The following is an 18,281-nucleotide window of genomic DNA, read 5'->3' as shown; positions in this document are numbered from 1 at the left end:
ACGGGCCAATATTGGGCTGTTATAAAATACAAAAATGGGACAATACTGGACCAATTGTCAATATCGAGTATCGGCTATAAAGGTTGGGCCATTGTTGGCCTAGTAGTATTACTGGAAGTCTGTCGGCAATTCCTACATGGGTTGCGAGGTAAAAAAAAATATCCAATTGTTTTTTTCTTCAAAAAGTTATTTTGCGAACTTGAGAATCTGCGTAATATTGAGATAAAATGTCATGAAATTAGGAAGAACATTTATTCTTTTACATTTGAAAAGATTCCCGTGTAAAAGATTCGCGAATACATCGACATTACGTATGCAGTGTTTTCACCTCACGATAACACATTTATCGTGAACCATTAGCGTGAATTAATCAGTCGCATTTGAACCTCGCGCGAAAATGTCTAATCGGTTCTAAAATAAATCAAATAATCATCGGAATCATTTTATCGAGCGAGTCTCGTTAAAATTCCAGTAAATGCATTGCGCTCTCGCAAATACGGTCTCTCGCCGCATTCAAAGCGAAATGCTTTTCACATGCAACGTGCGGCACATGTTAATGAAAGTGACAAAAAGTTCGCGTGTGTTTTGGACAAGCGGGGAGTTTCGCGACTATGTCGCCCGTTGATCCCTTTTATTTTTGGACGTGCTAATCGGGCAACACGGAGTGTCGTCAACAGACACATTTGGCAGGACGGTAGCAATATCTATAATATTCAAACTAAAAATAATATCTTTTTATGAGAAATTTTTTTTCGCCACATGTGTTCGTCTCACATATTTAATTCGTCATCATGAACGCGCAACGTTTATTAATTTTGTTTCGATAATTTTGTCGAGAGAAAATTATTTCAGAATACAAAAACGCTACGGGGAATATATATTGCCACGCGCATCAAACACGCCTATTTGATCGAAGGCCTCGATATAGTCCCCGGTGCAAGGCAGCAAACGTGCGCGCGTAATCCCGGGATTTTGAAGCCCCGAACTGGCGCGGTTACCGAACCGAAACGACCCGCGCATACTAATGGGCCTTTTGCCGAAACGTCGAGCACACGTCTCGCATTGTCTCGTGTGGCCATAGCTTCCAATTCGCCAATGGTATTAATCCCCTCCTCTACCCCGGCAACATTTCTGAGCGAAAAATTAGTCGGAAGGTTTCAATCGTGATAGCCTTCCTGGTAGTACGCCGCTACACGTAACAAAGTTGCTTTGCGTTACAACAGTCGATTCAACTTTCATTTGCATATTATACACAATATTCATTTTTGAAACCTAAATGTAAAGGATTATATACTCTTGAGCCTATTATTATTATTATTATTATTATTATTATTAATTCTACAATTGCAAGAAAACAAGAATTTACGTTCGCAGTAGAAATAGACAATTTTGATGTTGCTTTTTTTTTATATATAAATTTGATTTTTTGACACGTAGCTATCCTACAGTTGGTTGCTCGTCCGCGATTGCATGATACACACATACGCGCGCGCACACGCACGCGCAAACATTTTCGAATTTTTGTGAAATATAAAGACCCAAAAGGCTTTTGACATATAGAATCGTTTTGAATATATACGGCCGTTGTATTTTTCGCGAAATCGAATACGTAAATCACACTTTTCCGTATACCGTATACTCTGAATTTTCGTTCAAATCGGATTAATCTTGTTATTTATTTCCCGCGCGTCGCTGGGAAAACTATATGGGAAGGGAGGGAGGAAGCTCTTCGGCGTCTTTGTTCTTGTTCCGTTTTATTGCATTTTTCGCGCAAAATATACGTATACCTAAACGGTTAAAAAAGGTGCGAGCGCTTTTTGATATCGTTGCGCTAAACGCGATGTGTAGAAAAGGCAATGCAGCAAATGTGAACAATATATGCAGATTGCGTAAGTACCGCAATGGTGGTAACTCGCGTTATATACAGAGTGTTTTAATATTGTAAATTCTCTTCCAGGCAAACACACCGTTTATATCGCAATATAAAATCGAGACATCGATATAATCTCGATGTAATTAAAAAAAAAAGTCAATTGCTGCATGTGAACGTAAAGAACGTTCAATCCTCTCTTTAATAGAGGATTATCCGGAACCACAGACATATACACACACACACACACACACTCGGTATATGGACGCAATATTACTAGGTGGTCACTTTCACGATGGTTACACAGCGCAGTACAGCGACGCATCGGAGTTCCGCGCATTTCCCGAATTAATTTTCCAGAAAGTACATGCATGGTACGCCATTCGTGCCATTGTCACCTCTGCCTTTAGGCCATTAATTAAACGTTACGTGAAATGACACGAGCGTACACTCTTATTGTCTTTGTTTCGCTTTAGTTTACTGAAATTACACTCATTATTCTTTATGAGCTTTTCACCAAATTTAGATTCCATCGATCGTTTTACAGAGAGCTCTAAATAATTAACTTTGCACAAAAATAAACGACTAATGACGAAGCTTCTGCCTCGTGAAACAAAAATAATGTGTTAAATATCTCATCAAGTTTTTAATGTAAATTCAAAATTGTGCTTACGAAATATGTAAATATATATTATGTACATATATATATATATATATATATATATATATATATATGTACTAGAGTGGACTCGTGCGGGACGCTTTCCTTAATTAAATACGAGTTCGCCAGCAAACAATTTCCTTCAACTACACCGGCTTTGCATTGCAAATCGCGGCCTCCGACAAATCTCGAGATCTGCATAAGTATAAAAATAACGAGGGACAATGGAATCCGGGATCGCGTGGAACCCCCGGGAAAACGGTCTCGATGGTACTCGTCTCGAAATTTAGATTCGCTAGGATAAACTCGCCCACGTTGCCAAAGCACTTCAGCTCTTTGGCGTTAATTAAACCCCAATAAAAATGGGATTTTTACTGTCGATAGTTAGAACAGTTTCATTATCTGCGACAATTAATGATCCTCGAAGTGCGGCTCATGCACCCGCAGATCTTGTTTCACTCGAAATTAAAAAAAAAAAAAAAAAAAAAATGGAATAATAATCTCGTTATCTCGTTCAGCTACTCATTATACTAATTACTTCGAGAATTTATATTCATGCCTAAGTGAGTACACTTCACATGCTAAATATCATGAAGATAAAAACTTAATAGTATCTGCATAGAGATACTTTTAAAAACCAAATATTTAAGTCAAACAGATATTTTTTTAACAAACATTTTTTGTATAATATTTTTATCAATGGAAATTTATTTCATCACAATTAGAACATTTGGTGCGAAACGAGGCTATCACCGACACCGGTACAAACAGTCGTATAAAAGGAAAGTGACGTTGCGGAAATAAAGCTGATGAATGCAACAAAACGCGAACGTAATTACTTCTCGGTCATGAAGAGAATTATGACCGCGACCAGCGCGTTGCATATTGCCTCGAAGGTATAGGAAAGAGGCGGGCAAAAATACTCCCGGCGGTCCGATGGCGAAAAGGGAGGCGAGCAGACCGCATCTCGCCTGGCATTCGGTCGGAAAGCCCGTTTAATTCCCGCGTAAGAGGAAGCAATTAATTCGAAATAAAAAAAAAATACACAGCTATTTCACGTTTTCGAATTATATTTGACCGTTATTCCGTGCGAAAATTAAGAACGTGTTGAGTGTAACAATATCAAGATCAGACATCTGTTAATAAAACATATGTGTAATAAATGCGTTTTGTTTATACAATCTTTAATATTTTCTTAAAAGAAAATAGTACTTAATATTTTCTCTGAACTATTAGTACTATTCGACCCTTTGCATGTTTTAGGTAGTCTCCCAAAGGGCTCGTCGATCACGAATAAATCAGGCAAATTTGCCGAAACCCTCCGAGAAGTCATACGTCTTACTAAAGTTTCCTTCTACCGAGAGGGAGTACCCCGACACACACAGCGCAAAAATACGTGGGAATTTTTCGCAGTCGACTATCGGTCGACATTCGAAATAGGACGTCGCGTACAGCGATAAAGTGACAGCTGTCGAAGTTGTCGTTGCAATTTAGTTGTAATGGAACATCTCTTTCTCTCTCTCTTTCTCTCTCACGTAGCGCGAGCTCCATTTTTGATCTCTCGCGGAACGACACGTGTTCCATGATTCCGATCGCGGTGAAAAAAAGTCCGAGCGCTGTAACCAGCGGATCAATTTTGCGACGGAAATAAGCGATGGCGCGGTCGGGGCGCAGCGTAGCCCGATACCAACGACGACGACGACGACGACGATTTAGCACGAATTTATTTTCGTACGGGGACGCAACACCGGTCGAATCAATAAGGAAACTCACGATGCGCAGAAGGCTTCACGACCTATTCCGGATCGACGTGAACCAATTTCTACAAGAGAGGCGCGGAAGAGAGAGACGCAAACGGAAGCGGCGAAAATAGAGGAAATGGTTTATTCACACCGCGCGCATGAAAGAGAAGGGAATTCGGACATTAATTAGAGGGAACGGTCGCGCGAAAGAATTATATGTGTCAATAGGATTTACATCCTGTATCATTCACGTACTTGCATGAAAAAAAAGATCTGATAGAATAGCAAGAAGATTAATTAGTATACGGCCAGCAAACAAACTTTGCTGCCAAGTATATTGAAGTTTTTTTGTTTTGCCACCAAAGCGTTTTTCAGCAAATTTTTTTCTTGCTGGTTATATAATAGCAAAACTTTTCTTCCGTGAAAGTTTGGGGTAAGAACTTATTTATTTACCTCCATTAGCATCGAATTAAACGGCACGTGTTGTAGCGTACATACCTGAAACACACAAAAAGAAAGTATTCTTTTACGTTAGAAGATCTTAAAATTGTCACATCAATTAAAGCGCAATCTCTTTCTTTATCAAAGCATTGTAGTTTACGCGAGTAATCAAGAATCACCTAATAGAAGATACAAAAAGTTTAAACGACTGGAAAGTTCGATATATTATAAAATATTTAATAAACAATATATTTGCAAATAATATATTTGCACCAACGCTAAACTACTTTAGTCGAAAATTAGATCTTAAATTCGATTGTGTTTAATCTTCTCTTTATCGATTATTCTTGCACTTTACGCAAGGGTCAGTGTCTGCGATTAACGCCATGACGCTTCGTATTTCATCGGCGGTTGCATCGCCGTTATTAGCGTATTCGATCGTAAAGGGGCAATTTGCGCAGCTAGAAGGCGCGGTCAGGAAAATCGATCAGGCTAGTCGATCGTCAGTGTCAAAACACGGGTTCGCTCGCAATTTCTCACTTCGATTTCGAGAAAAAAAGCTCGAGGTAATCGAACGAAGGATTGGGGGGTGTCGAGCGAGTGAAAAAAAGAGAGAAGGAAGAAGAGCTCTCTCGGCGGCGAAAAAAGGAACGCGAGAAAGTGCGACCGAAAAGGGGTCGAGAAAAGGGCGAGTAGCAGCAGCTTCACGAAATTCGGCAGAGCGCGGAGCGGCGACGAGGAACTTCCGCCATAAATCAAACGACCCTCCTGCGAATTTCGCGGAGAGGTAGCCCTTTTCCCTCGACTTCTCGAGAGAGAGAGGGAGAGAGAGAGAGAAGGGGTGAGGAAGAGAGTGAGAGAGAAAGAGAGATAGGGTGTCTCGCTTTTTCCCGGGCGCTCAAATCGGCGCGTTACGAGCCTGCGAGAGAGGACGGATCGATAAAGAGACCCACGCCAGACATTGCCCGAATTCCGCAAATATCGCGTTTTCAGGCGACGCGTAGCTTCGGAGTCAATTAAACGGAGAACACCCGATACATAACTCGACCGCGCGACAATGGATATTCACTCGCGCAAAAGAATCTCGCTCGAAATATTTGCGATCGTGGTTAGGGAATAAGCAATATGTGTGCGCAACACGTACCTATGTATAACGCGAAACCCGAGCGTATACGTACACGTGGCACAAATATTTCGTAAATAAAAATTGCAAAAACATTGACGTTAGTAACAAAAAAAAAAAAAAACCACCATTCCGTTCATCGGAATGCGACTTTATAAACGGCGCCCCAAAAAGGTTCCCTTGGTCGAAAGTCAATCAAATCGGACAGCGTGTAGAAAACGCCGAGCGTGTTGCGGGATGCATACGTAAAGCGAGAATCAACTTTCATCCACGCAGCTGTACGGATGCGAAATGAAATTTCGCGAACACGCCCTCGGCGGAAACGTCATGAATATGAAGATTTACGTATCCCCGCGAGGAAGAAATATTCATGAAAAACGCGCGCGTGTTGCATCGCGTTGCGCTCTTGTTAAACTCGTAAACTTTAATCCGCAACAAGACGAACCCGGAAACGATGTTAGAAAATACGTTGATCGTAGTATTCGCACGGCGTAAAACCGTAAAGCTCGACTACTTTGCCGGCGATCTGGCACGTATCTAGCTGTACATGACCGCGCACTAATGGTCATACATATAGCGCGCGCGCGCATACATACAAATATTCATTCCGGAGTGCGCGCCCAAGCCATACGGGGATATCTTAATGCCGATCTGCCGAGTGTTTGCGGAGAATGAGGAAAATTAATGTAATAATATGGGGCAACGGCGCGAGAGAGAGAGACTGGCCCCGGGTCGTTTATGTCCCCGTTGCACGTGATCCCACGCCGAGAACCGAGGCTATTCAACCGCGTCTTTATGACTACGGGGGATCCCTCTGACCATCAGAATTATATCCGGAACCCCTGGTGTATTAACTAATTTTACAAAGATATATTTGCTTTTCGTGAGAGAATCTGAGAAAATGTATGGCAGATATTTAGGGCTCATTGATAGCAGAATTAAACAGACCTGACACACGTAATTCTTCTCGTTTTTGTAGCGATATTACGGTAATAAAAGTGTTATTACTGTCTCAAAATACGGTCGAATTGTTCAAACACTTTGAATGCGTTCTTCAATTGGAAATAATTTATAATTCACTATATTAATGACTTTTCTCGTTCGTCATTACCTGTTATAGTTAGAAAAATTGATTTGATCTACATCCGAATTAGTCGTAAGCCACCGAATGGAAACTATCGACCTATCTCTCACACACAGCTCTCGCACAACGACGCCGTTCGGCCTCATTAAATTACCTCGTTAACCTTTGTCACTGTGAAAACGCTCCCTTTACAAAGCGCGTCTTGCGCGATCTCGAAAATTAATCTCAAATTAAACGCGACCTCTCGCCCAGCCTGCCTGAAAAGAGATATCGTCTCGCTTGGACGTTGGTCGCCGAGAGAGAGAGAGAGAGAGAGCGAGGGAGAGAGGAGAGAGAGCTTTTGTAATCCGCTTCCGTTGTGAAACTAATGTCGCGCAAGGGTAGTTTCCACGCCAATATTATTAACTTCCTTGCGCGCGCACACGAAAGAGGGAGATTTGAATGATCCTCTCTGTGTGAGAGTGTATAATTTTCTCGTCACACGTGCCGACTTCAGAGATGTTGACTGAACGCCACGCCGCTTAGATTACTCTGGATTGGTCAGATAACATTATGCGAGTAATATACAATTTAATTATCGTTTTAGCGTTGCACTGTTGCGGTATACAGTAAATAGAAATAATATATATGTGTGTACACACTCATATATATATATATATATATTTGTGCGTGGCGTAATTTAAGATTAATTCAGATTACTGCGCGCTTGTCAGAGATTTATGTCGGCAAAAAACATGTACGCGATTTGTTTATTAGGTCAGCTATTATCCCAGTCACATGAAGTCATTTCATGCTTGTTTATTGTAACCTTTAATAAATAACAACATGATTACACATTTAAAGTAACATGTATTAGAAAGAATTAATTATGAGATATATATATAAATTACATTATATATTTGCAAACTTTTTAAATTTTCTAAACCAAATATAATATCTATATTGTGTCTATTTTTTATGTTATTATTGTTTTAAGTAGCAAACAAAATGTTAAATAAAAATCACAGAAGTATAAAGACATTATCAAAGCGACGCATGCGCGTCACAAAAAATAACGCTATTCGCGTTGGAAAACATCGACACGGGAGTGATAAAAATGCTCGTCGTAGTCAAAACAATTTTATCTTTGCGTTTGACGATTGTTGTTCAATTAAGCAAACGAATCGAGAGATGCTTCTGCGACGCGGTGCGATACTTGGACGTTATCTTCCGAGCAAGAATTAATTAACCGTTAATACTCGGTATTCTTAATCGTAACGCGGACAAATACTTGACGGTTCCGACCCGCGATCAAATACGCGAGAACGAGTTTTCTTCACGGAAGATGTTATGCGAATTGGCATTTTATAATCGATTGTTCACGCCCAAGCTAACATTTTCATTTCGCGGCATTCGAAATTAAATTAACAAGCCGATCGATACGCCGTCTCGTTCGAGCATTCATAATTCCAATCGGAAAATTCCCAGTCGCTACGTGCATATAATGTACACGTATTTATCTAATCGGTGTAATTCCAACACATGCAGTATGATTGTGTCATGACGTCGTGTACTATTTTTGTCGCGCAGTCGATCTTGAAAATTATTGACGATTATAGAGTCAATCTTGAAATGATTGAGAATATAATAGAATTAATTTTCTTACGCTTTTTTCCAAATATTTTATATTAAGAAGCAAAAACGTGTAGTTTATACTTTCTCAAAAACTCAACTCTCTCTCTCTCCCTCTCCCTCTCCCTCTCTTTCAATAAAGTAATAATTAAAGATTAATTGATTTACATCAATCAACGTCAAACATGGACCGGATCAGATAGTTTGTCGTGAGACACAAAGTGATGTAGAATAATACACTCAGTGGTATCACAGCAAACGTGTTGACTCTGCGCATAATTCTGAAACGTGTTACGAAGCCGGCTGCAACAACGCGTGTCCACGCTGGCGATAGCAAAATCACGCGCAATTAGACCCGAGCTATTGCAGGCGAGCGACGCAGGGACGCGCGCGATGTGCGCGATTTAACAATTCTGTACAAGCGCGCTGTCGCATTAATCAACGTCAGATACGGCAACCGATTACGCCCTCGATATGAATCGCAAATACCCGCCGTGTCGCGCTACGTTGTTGTCGCACATGTGTTTCATGCGCATCCGCGCAGCGTAACATTATTGAATTTTTTGGAAAATTAATTCCGCATCCCAGAAATAGTCGGAAATTCTGTCTCACATGTGAATAGCGTCTTAGACATTGCATTAGAAACATTATATACACGTATGTATGTTCGTACATATATATTGGAACTTTACACGTATATGGAATTTTTTACATACGCACACACGTTACGTACATTCGTACGTTTGATTAAAATTATATATAATTCCGTCTGAAACACTTATGAGAAAATGCAAATATTATACGCAAAGGTCGAGTGTAATGTCCGTGTAGCGCAAATTTATTTTTAAAAGCGTAAATTACACGCTGGAATTGTCCAGTATAATAAAAACTAAGATAACAATTTTTGACGCGACGATATCTCTTTTTTAATATTTTTGCTCTCATTTTCTTTTCTATATTTGTAAAATATATAGCACGAGTACGTGAGTACGTGTAATTCAAATAACATTTTTGCTAGAAACAAAAGTTTACACTTTGCAAATGTGTAGAACTCTTTTTAGAAATTTATTTATATACCAAAATAGAAGACACGTATATTTACAGAGAGATATTATATTTTAAACAAAATTCAAATATATTATCAGACCTCATCAGACTTGCGCCTCTTAGTCTCTTCAGTGATTTCTCGTCTTCCCTCAAGAGATAAGAGGATTTCACGCTCGCCATGAAATATTCACGCTTACGCGGAATCGAGAGCGGTCCAGCCTAACCGATTACCAGAGCGCGAAATAGGAAGCGGTTAGACCACGTCAACGGCCAGTGGATTATTAAATTTAATACGGCCAATTACTCGAGGAGAGTGGTGAGAGCTAATAAGCGTGGACGATGGAGTCGCGGTCCTTAAGACTTACTAAAGAAAGCGAACTCGACGATGTGAAAAGAGAGAGAGAGAGAGGCGCGGCTCCTAATGACGCCGTTAAATCAAACGGTCGTGCCATTATTAACTGCGGACAGATCTAACGGCCGACGAGCGCGAGAAATGCCACCACGAGCGGTAGCCGAGAATACGCACAGAACGGCGGCGGATTAGGCTGTGCGGTTGCAAAATTATTCGGCCGTCGCGCGAAGAAAGCGGTCCGCTTTTGCTTGCAAGAACCGCGCGAGATATGCGAGATTTCGTGAAGGCATCCGTAATTGCTACAGACGGTGGACACAGCGAGCGCGAACATAGTGTGATACGTGCAAGAGAAGCCGGCAACTTCCAAAGTGCGGTTCTATGTGAGAAGTAAATGATAGATACGAGAGACGTGGGTGTTGACTTCTTGTCTTCACGAGCTACAAAGCAATATACGTAGAATGCAACTACTGTCTAGACGTCTATGTAAACTGGCTAATCCCCTTAACTTAAATTTTTTTTCGTTACTTTTTTTCTTGCAAATATTTTATATTGCAATAACAAGTTAGCTGTCTAACTTTGATTTTGTGTTTACGTCTAAACGCAATAAATACGAGAACAACTATGATGATTTAGCAGTTAATTGAACCGTAAATCTAAACTTGATTTTTACTAGCGAGAAGTTGCCAAGTTAACAAAAGTAACAAAATCGTCGGACACAATGGCGTCCCGTATGAAGGTTCTGGCTCGTGTTCCCCTTTCCAACCGCGAAACTCCAGAGAAACGAGCCTCGGTTGTCCCCAGTCAACCTCGCCATCACCCGATAGTGCCAAGAGAGAGCCGCTGACATTTCAGTCACGTGATATTTTGTCGAGGGTCGACACGCAGCGTTGACAAACTTTTGGGGTGTACATAGTCGAGGGAAAGAGCAACCGAGGGTGGAAGATGAAAAAGACCAAGTTTTAGATATCCTGAAAACTCAAGAATTTTATATATATATAATTTTATATATATATATATATATTATATATATATAATATTATACATAACATTATAATATAAATTTCTTCGATGTTACACAAGTTCGGTTATTGAACGAATTCCTTAAACAATGGCTTGCTCAAAGTTCTGCAAACTAAAAATGATTTATACGATAAAAATACTCTGTTGAAAAAAAAAAAAGAAGATCGCGTTGCCGCCGTTTTAGAAGTGGTTTTCATTTCCACAACTTCATCTCGCAAACGAACAGCTCGGAAAGGTTTCCTACTAGGATGTTGCGCGAGTGGAAAGAAGAGAGAGAACTTGAAACTGCTTTCAAAGTAAACACATTAACGATCACCTTTTTCGCGCATGCATGAGGTGTTCTCGAAAAAGTCGCGCATTTCTTCTCAAAGCAAACTTTGGCTGAGAAAGAACAGCTCTTACTTTCATATGAAAATATCAATAGTCGCGTCAGCCGAAGCAGACGTTACTCGCGATCGTTATTCCTTTTGAGGACCAAGAACTCCTTATTTATGCACGTGCATAAATAAGGTATCTTCATCCTTCTACCCGAGAAGCGATTGAACGCGATATTCGCTACTGATTTAACGTCGAGGATAAGCTGAATATGTGTCGCAAATTCCTGAAATTTGGAGGCAATATGGAGAATTTAAGCAGGATCGAGATTAAGCGACGCGCGTCTAGGGACTAAATCTCGGCGGATCAAGACGGATCTCTCGACGCGTTTCTCGCGCCGAGACATATATATATGTTATATTAGCGCGCGCACGCGTTGCACACTGGCGTCGGAATGTTGGGAATGCAACTAACGACCCAAGCTGGTGCACTCGCTGGTCAAATAATTACCTGCGCTACGCCTAGCGAGATGGTAATGGCTGTCCGTTACTGACCCGAGAATCGCTAATAATTCCCGTTAATGAAATTCCGAGATGGTAATGCGAAATATTGAGCGCCGCAATAAGGATTTTATAGATAAGAAGTTGTTCGTGTTTGCGATAATCGATCGCGAAACTCGGTAGTCGTGTGATATTTTTTTCTTTTTCGCTTATTGAGAAACTTGAGCTTAAAATTAATTTGCTCAAATGTTTTCAAGTCGATCTATAAATAGATGTACTCTCCTTTTTGCTTTTAAAATTAATTTCCACTCTTTTTTAAAAGAGAAAATTAAATTGCGTTAAATATTCTTCTCGTATAACAAGTAAATAGGCGCTGTAACGTTGTTATTAATTTTACTTTATATAACTCTGACTTGCAACATACAAATATTTGCATAAATTGCAAATTTTCTCTTTCATCAGCTGAGCGAACAATTCTCATTTTGCGATTCGCGCTTCCATTATCCGGCGAACGAATTCGCGAACAAATTCATTGGCTCGGCACGCGAATCTCGACGCGATTTCTGGTCAGATTCCAGAACTGTTTATGCGTCTTTACGATCAAATACGTAAACTCCGCGTAAACTGCTGCCAAAAGAACGTGGTTACCGCGCGATCTCGCTCGCTCACATCGGTGCGCCTCTTTGCATTAGTAGATATATTTACCGCATGAACATATACTCTTCCAAAAGAAAAAGAGAGAGAGAGGAAACGAGAACCGGCCTCGCTAGAAAACAAGAAGAAATTACGTAACATCCTTTATTTACGTATCCTCATTTTCACGCAATGCCACTTTGTGAACTGAACGCGCGTTTTCGCGCGCGTGCTATCCGCTCGACGCGATCAACGACCATAAAGCTCTATGTTATGCGGAATAATATAAAAATACAAAAAAAAAAAAAAAAGAAAGAAAATCCCATACAGGGTTTTTACAATAATATCATATCTTGTTCGCGTGAATAAAAAGATAAAACTTCTTGCGCGACATTTTTTCTCTCAAGCATACCACAATCGCTAATCATCGTAATTACGTTGAGCATGAAACCCTACTCAATCCTATAACGTTTCTACATGGAACCTCACACAAAGTGGAAGCACACACTTATGTAACTTCATCGACAATTACATAATTGTAATTTCGCACGAAAGAGCAAACGCTTCAAAAGTGCCAGCAAATATTTGAGGAAAAACGTTTTCTCGAGGAAACTATGAAAAATCCTCAATGTGTGAGCACATGGTGCTTGCGAGCGTAAATAGCGACATGGATTCGAGTAATTCACATTGGCCAAAAGTCACGTAAAGAGAAAGGGAGAGAGGAGAGAGAAAAGGAGAAAGAGAGGGAGGAATGAGAGAGAGAGAGAAGCGCGAGCCATCTTACCTCGTAAATATCGATCCCACGTCGACCCTCTCGCGGGGGCAGGATGGCGGCACGAGTCGGCAGGGGTTGCAGGACGGGCGAGCGAGCGAGCGAGCGAGCACAGGTACGACGCGAGCAGCGAGCGCAGTCCGCGGCGCAGTAGTAGAGGGCTTGCACTCGTCGGGCCTCGCGCGAGAGAGAGAGAGAGAGAGAAGGGACGCGCGGAGAGGGAGAGAATCCGCGAAGAAAGGAGGGAAAACGCGAATGGCGAAAATCTCCTCGCACACAATGTTCCTCGTGCGTTCGTTTTTTATACTCGATACCACACTGTGTATATTTTTTTTTTTACTTGCACGAATAAACACACACTGTAACTATTCGCTCACAGTGTTTTATTGAGTCTGACCGCATCGGACGCAATCACTGCGCGGATCACTTTAACGGTTACGGATATCTAAACCAAGCGAGTTTGACGGTCAGGAAATGGATATGTGAAACAGTTCGAAACACTGTGTGATTTTTTTTTTTTTTTCGTGTACGAATTCGCACTCTCTACAAACTTGATTCAGAATTATACAGGACGATATGTGTACCTTCTTCACGAGCTACCACATACGTTCCGATATTTTTTCATACGATGAAAAATTCTGAAAGGTTCGTATTCTTGACATGACACTGTGTATACAAACTCTTGCGTGAGTACGCAACATGTATGTATTTCTCTCTGAGGGAAAGTGTTGTTTCCAAATGAGCGGGATGAACAAAACTGTTTTTCCGATTCGGATCGTTTTCCGGAAGTCCGTGACGAATCGAAGCGCGCGGCGACGTCGCGTCGTCGAGTCTGGCGTTGGAAAAGCGCGGAAAATTCTCGCGGCCCGCGTAACCACGTGGTTCAGAAAGCACGCGTGTGACTCGTCGTCTCACTTTCTCCGCGCGCGGGATACAACACACTCACGTGATTCGCGCGACGAACACGCTTCGCTTCGTGCTCGTCTTTTGGGATGGAGAACAAACACGCACACACAACAGCGACCAAAGCGAAAACGTGCGGACAATTGGGGAAGTGAAGGGAAAATGTGTGTGTGTGTGTGTGTGTGTGCGAGCGGACGAGGAACTAGCCGACTGCGTGCGGAAATGGAAACGGCGACGCGACGCGTGTAGAGGTCTACGCAAGACTGATCGGATCGGGAAAGTCGAAGCGTTGGAAGCTGGCGCGTGCGCGCGTGTGGTTCGGGTTTCCCCTCTTTCTGCCACTCCTACGTGAACGACGGGCTCGACGGGCACCTCTATCCACTACCCCAGCCGGCACCACCAACCCCGTCACCACTGCTGTCGTGACATCCGACTGTCCCTTCGAGAAGGAAACCAACCTCGGGAACAAGCCGCGATATTCTCCGGAGCGCGTTAACTCCGTTTTCTATGATTTCCACTTCCGTCCAGTTACCTGGATTTCATCTCGGACTTTCCTCGCGCGATTGTATCATGTGAGCCGTTTTTGTTTTGTTTTTTTTTCTTTTTTTTTTTTTAAGTCATTTTCAATTGTTTCGTACATGGATTCGAATCTACGTTTGTTCTAGATTTGTTATATAAATGTACAATAAAGAATCAATAAAAAAAATGCTTGATGCTCGGTGTGCTCCGGTTGATTGTTCGCCGCCGACATCGCGGCAGAACTGTAGAAAGTGAACAATAGATCACGCGTCAGACCGCTAAAAATAAACATGTGTCGCGTTATCACGCGCCGTGATACGATTCTAGATTCCGAGGGCACATTCCTGCCGAATTAGAAACTGATAAAAATATCACGCGTCGACGCGCTTATTTGTTTATCTCGCCGACGCAGCACTCGCGTACGCACGCGCTACATATGTATCGCGATGACCTCGTAAATATTTTATGCAAATATTTTTGCGTATACGCGTCTAGGGAGGAATAAAAGTCAATCTCCGCGAACCTTTCAACGCGCGTTTCTTTATCGCGTTAGTCGGAAAATTTGCGAGAAAACTCGTTCGCATCGTTTTCTTTCGGAACGCAACGTGCACATTTTTCGCGATATAAACAAATAAACTTGCATAAAATTCAATAAACTTTTTGCGATTATAAATACTGGTGGAAGTTCAGCTAACAGTCGAATAAAATCGAGTTTTAACATCTGTAATTGAAGTATCTTTTGTGTGTTGGGACACACTTCGTGTATATATACGCGAGAAGCAGCGCAGGTGTGTTTCATATTTCAAAGTTCTCGCACAGTCGGAGAGATGATCGCACATCGGATACGATATACTCGAGATTTGCATATATTCCAGCGAAGGCCGTCTTTCGATTGCAATGAGATAAAAATAACGATTCGAATATGTTTTGCTTCCTCTATCGTCGTTTTCTTCCCGTCAGATCGTTCCCTTTCGTCGGCACGAAGTCTAGCGTTGCAAAAAAGTCTAGCGTTTGATTTTCCATCTCTTTTACGCCGCCTAGTTCTCTTGCACGTGCAAATTCAAACGAATGCACTCGCATTCAACGATCCGTTGCACGTGCGATTTCCATGCTTCATTTACAGTCGACAAGTATTTTCTTTACTCTGTGTGACGCTCTCTCTTCCCTCCCTCCCCCTCTTGCTTGAATAATTCTTTTTCCATACTGATCATCCGTTCAATGCTTGTATAATTTCTCTTTTTTTTTTTTTTCTCACTGTTGTTAGAATTTCTCCTCTCGTTTGTATAAATTTTCAGACGTAAAAAATTATAAACATGGTAAAAATTTATATACAAGAGTGATATACTTTCGAAATGTTATAACTTAAACAAAGGTTTTTCGTTCTGATAGACCGCGTAAGTTGCCACGAGACCGAGGCTTACACGTGCAATTCTCGCGCAAATTGGAGCATGTTCTACATCCGCGCTATCGATTGCCGCAACTCGTTGCACGTGCGATTTGCACTTTACATCGAGCATGCCCGACGGCAAACCCTCGCGGCTTGCAAGTGCGGCTGCGAGAATAACTCCACGAAACTCAAATGTGACTTAAGTCACAATTATACATGCATACAAATTTTTCAGAGATTGAACGTGCAACTCTCATAAGCCAATCAATTCATTTTATTCCATATAAAATTATTTTCACATCATTTGAATTGACGTAAAATATTGCAAATAGTTAAGACAAAATAAATAAGTACTTCAAATATTTATTTATTTTTTTTTTTCATGCTTTGCAAAAAGATAAAACGTCACCGTTCTCTGTCGCGTTGTACGTTTAAATATATGATACTGTACGATAATTTTAAAAACTGCCTCCTGCGATCTATCGATCGCCTAGTATCGCTTGTTAGTAACTTCCACGCGACCGTATTTTCAGAAGTGAATCTTCAACGAAGCGGCAAATGAAGAACCAGGATCGACACGAACGACGAGAACCTCGTAAGACGACCGGTTCAACCGAGAGGAAAAAGTATCGACCCAGAAAATCGACCCGACCGGGCTCTAACGATGATATATCCCTGTAATCAGCTTACGAAATCTATTGCGGTGTTACGATACACATGTATATGCGTGCTCGTGTCATGCATGAATGCACGTGATCACGTCACGAAATCGATGGCGAATTTAGTTGTTCACCGGTCGTGCTAATAATTAGATTGTTATATAAACAGAAATCATGTTTTCAAACATTTTGTATATTTCGAGACTTTAAACACGACAATATATACATTCTGACAGATTTGGAGACTTGCTCAAACGCGTCTCCAAAAATCAGTTCTCCGAGCACGAGCATTTCACGTATACTCACACGAGACACACGTCGGATTGTCAGACCGCCGGTATGTTAATTTCGCAGCTCTTAATCTCGACGAGATGCGAAATCTCTAAGCGGCGTGGATTAATTAAAGTTAATTAAGCTCAACAGACGCACGAAGCGTTTGCAGAAATCATCTTAAGAAGACCGTTGTCACTTTTGAACTCGACGAGTTCGCGTTTACTCAACGTAAAAACGTCGATTTGCCGCGACAGATGAAAAAGAGAAAAAGAGAGAGAGAGAGAAAGAAAAAGAAAGAAGGGGAGAGAAAAAAGATGAAATTAATCCACCGAGATGTTCGTCCCATCTTTCTGCCCTACAGGATAAAACCGCAAATGCTGGAAAGCGACCCTGAAATCATCAACGAATCAGAAACGCAATTTCGGTTATCGTACTTCACGTAAATTCCTTCGCGTGCGCGAAAGAGTGCGATCTTTATAAAATTTCCTCGATAGAGAAGCGATGACACACAGAATTATGACCAGCGGTCTGCCGAGAAAATGGCAGTAAATAACGATCAGAAGAGAGAGAGAGAGAGAGAGATCTGTAGAAAAATATTAAAAAAGAAAAATAGAAAAATAATATATTTATATAAAATATTACTTTTTGAACTATTGTCTTCTTTTTTATTTTATCGTTTCCCGAAACTCTGTATACGTCACAGTGAAAAAAACAATCATTGATCAAATTTGAGAAATAATGCAAAACTAAAGCCTCTCACAAGGGTTGGGAAATCGTCAATGGAGCTTTTCAACGCGGACAACGACTGCTGCAAATATTTGCGGAAAGGCCGAGAAAATACAGCGCGTATGTACAAACATAAAAATGTCGGATTGACGATTTACGACAATCGATTGTATCGCCGACGCTTCGGGTCAACTTGAGCCTGCATTTTTCCCCGTGTGTACGCGCGTGCACACAAACATTGCCTTCGAGGGTACGACTTTATAGGGACACATTTACGGCACCATGGCGAATCTCGAAGGAGGGAAGCGTCGTCACGATCCTCACACTTCGTATAAACATGAATCGCGACAAGATTCGCTCAACCATCCGTTCGATTTTCTATCTTATTTTTCCCCCTTTTTTGCCTAAGTGTCAAGGAATTCAAGATTCCGTCAGCTTATCTTATCATTGCGCAATTGCTTATCTCGCGTACACAAGCGCAAGTATAGAATTTTACCAAAACAAAACCAATAAATATTTATAATAATTATAAGTTTGAGAAAAAACTCCGTAATTATAAAAAATTATTCTCACGTAGAAATAAATAATACTTTATAATTTACTTAAAAATCAATTTTAAAACTTTTCGAACTGTTTATTAATC

At 41.1% G+C, this 18,281-nt stretch overlaps 1 protein-coding gene across 5 annotated transcripts in view; it reads right to left on the bottom strand.

The window, feature by feature from the left end:
* The window catches only part of LOC109856677 (stress-activated protein kinase JNK), a 129,540-nt gene that overhangs the window by 84,791 nt on the left and 26,468 nt on the right, over positions 1-18,281 (bottom strand). For 2 of the 5 annotated variants that reach the window (XM_020432250.1, XM_020432266.1), the window contains exon 1: positions 13,184-13,239. The exons of the other annotated variants lie outside the window; for them this stretch is intronic. The gene's annotated coding sequence lies outside the window, so the exon portion shown is untranslated. Of the gene's footprint in view, positions 1-13,183; positions 13,240-18,281 lie in introns of those variants that run through there. 5 annotated transcript variants of the gene reach the window in all.

The sequence above is a fragment of the Pseudomyrmex gracilis genome, unplaced genomic scaffold (genome assembly GCF_002006095.1).
Source record: "Pseudomyrmex gracilis isolate BER0280 unplaced genomic scaffold, ASM200609v1 scaffold_4, whole genome shotgun sequence".
Classification (NCBI taxonomy): domain Eukaryota; kingdom Metazoa; phylum Arthropoda; class Insecta; order Hymenoptera; family Formicidae; genus Pseudomyrmex; species Pseudomyrmex gracilis.
Note: the sequence above shows the minus strand (reverse complement) of the source record. Positions and strands in the feature narration are given on the sequence as shown.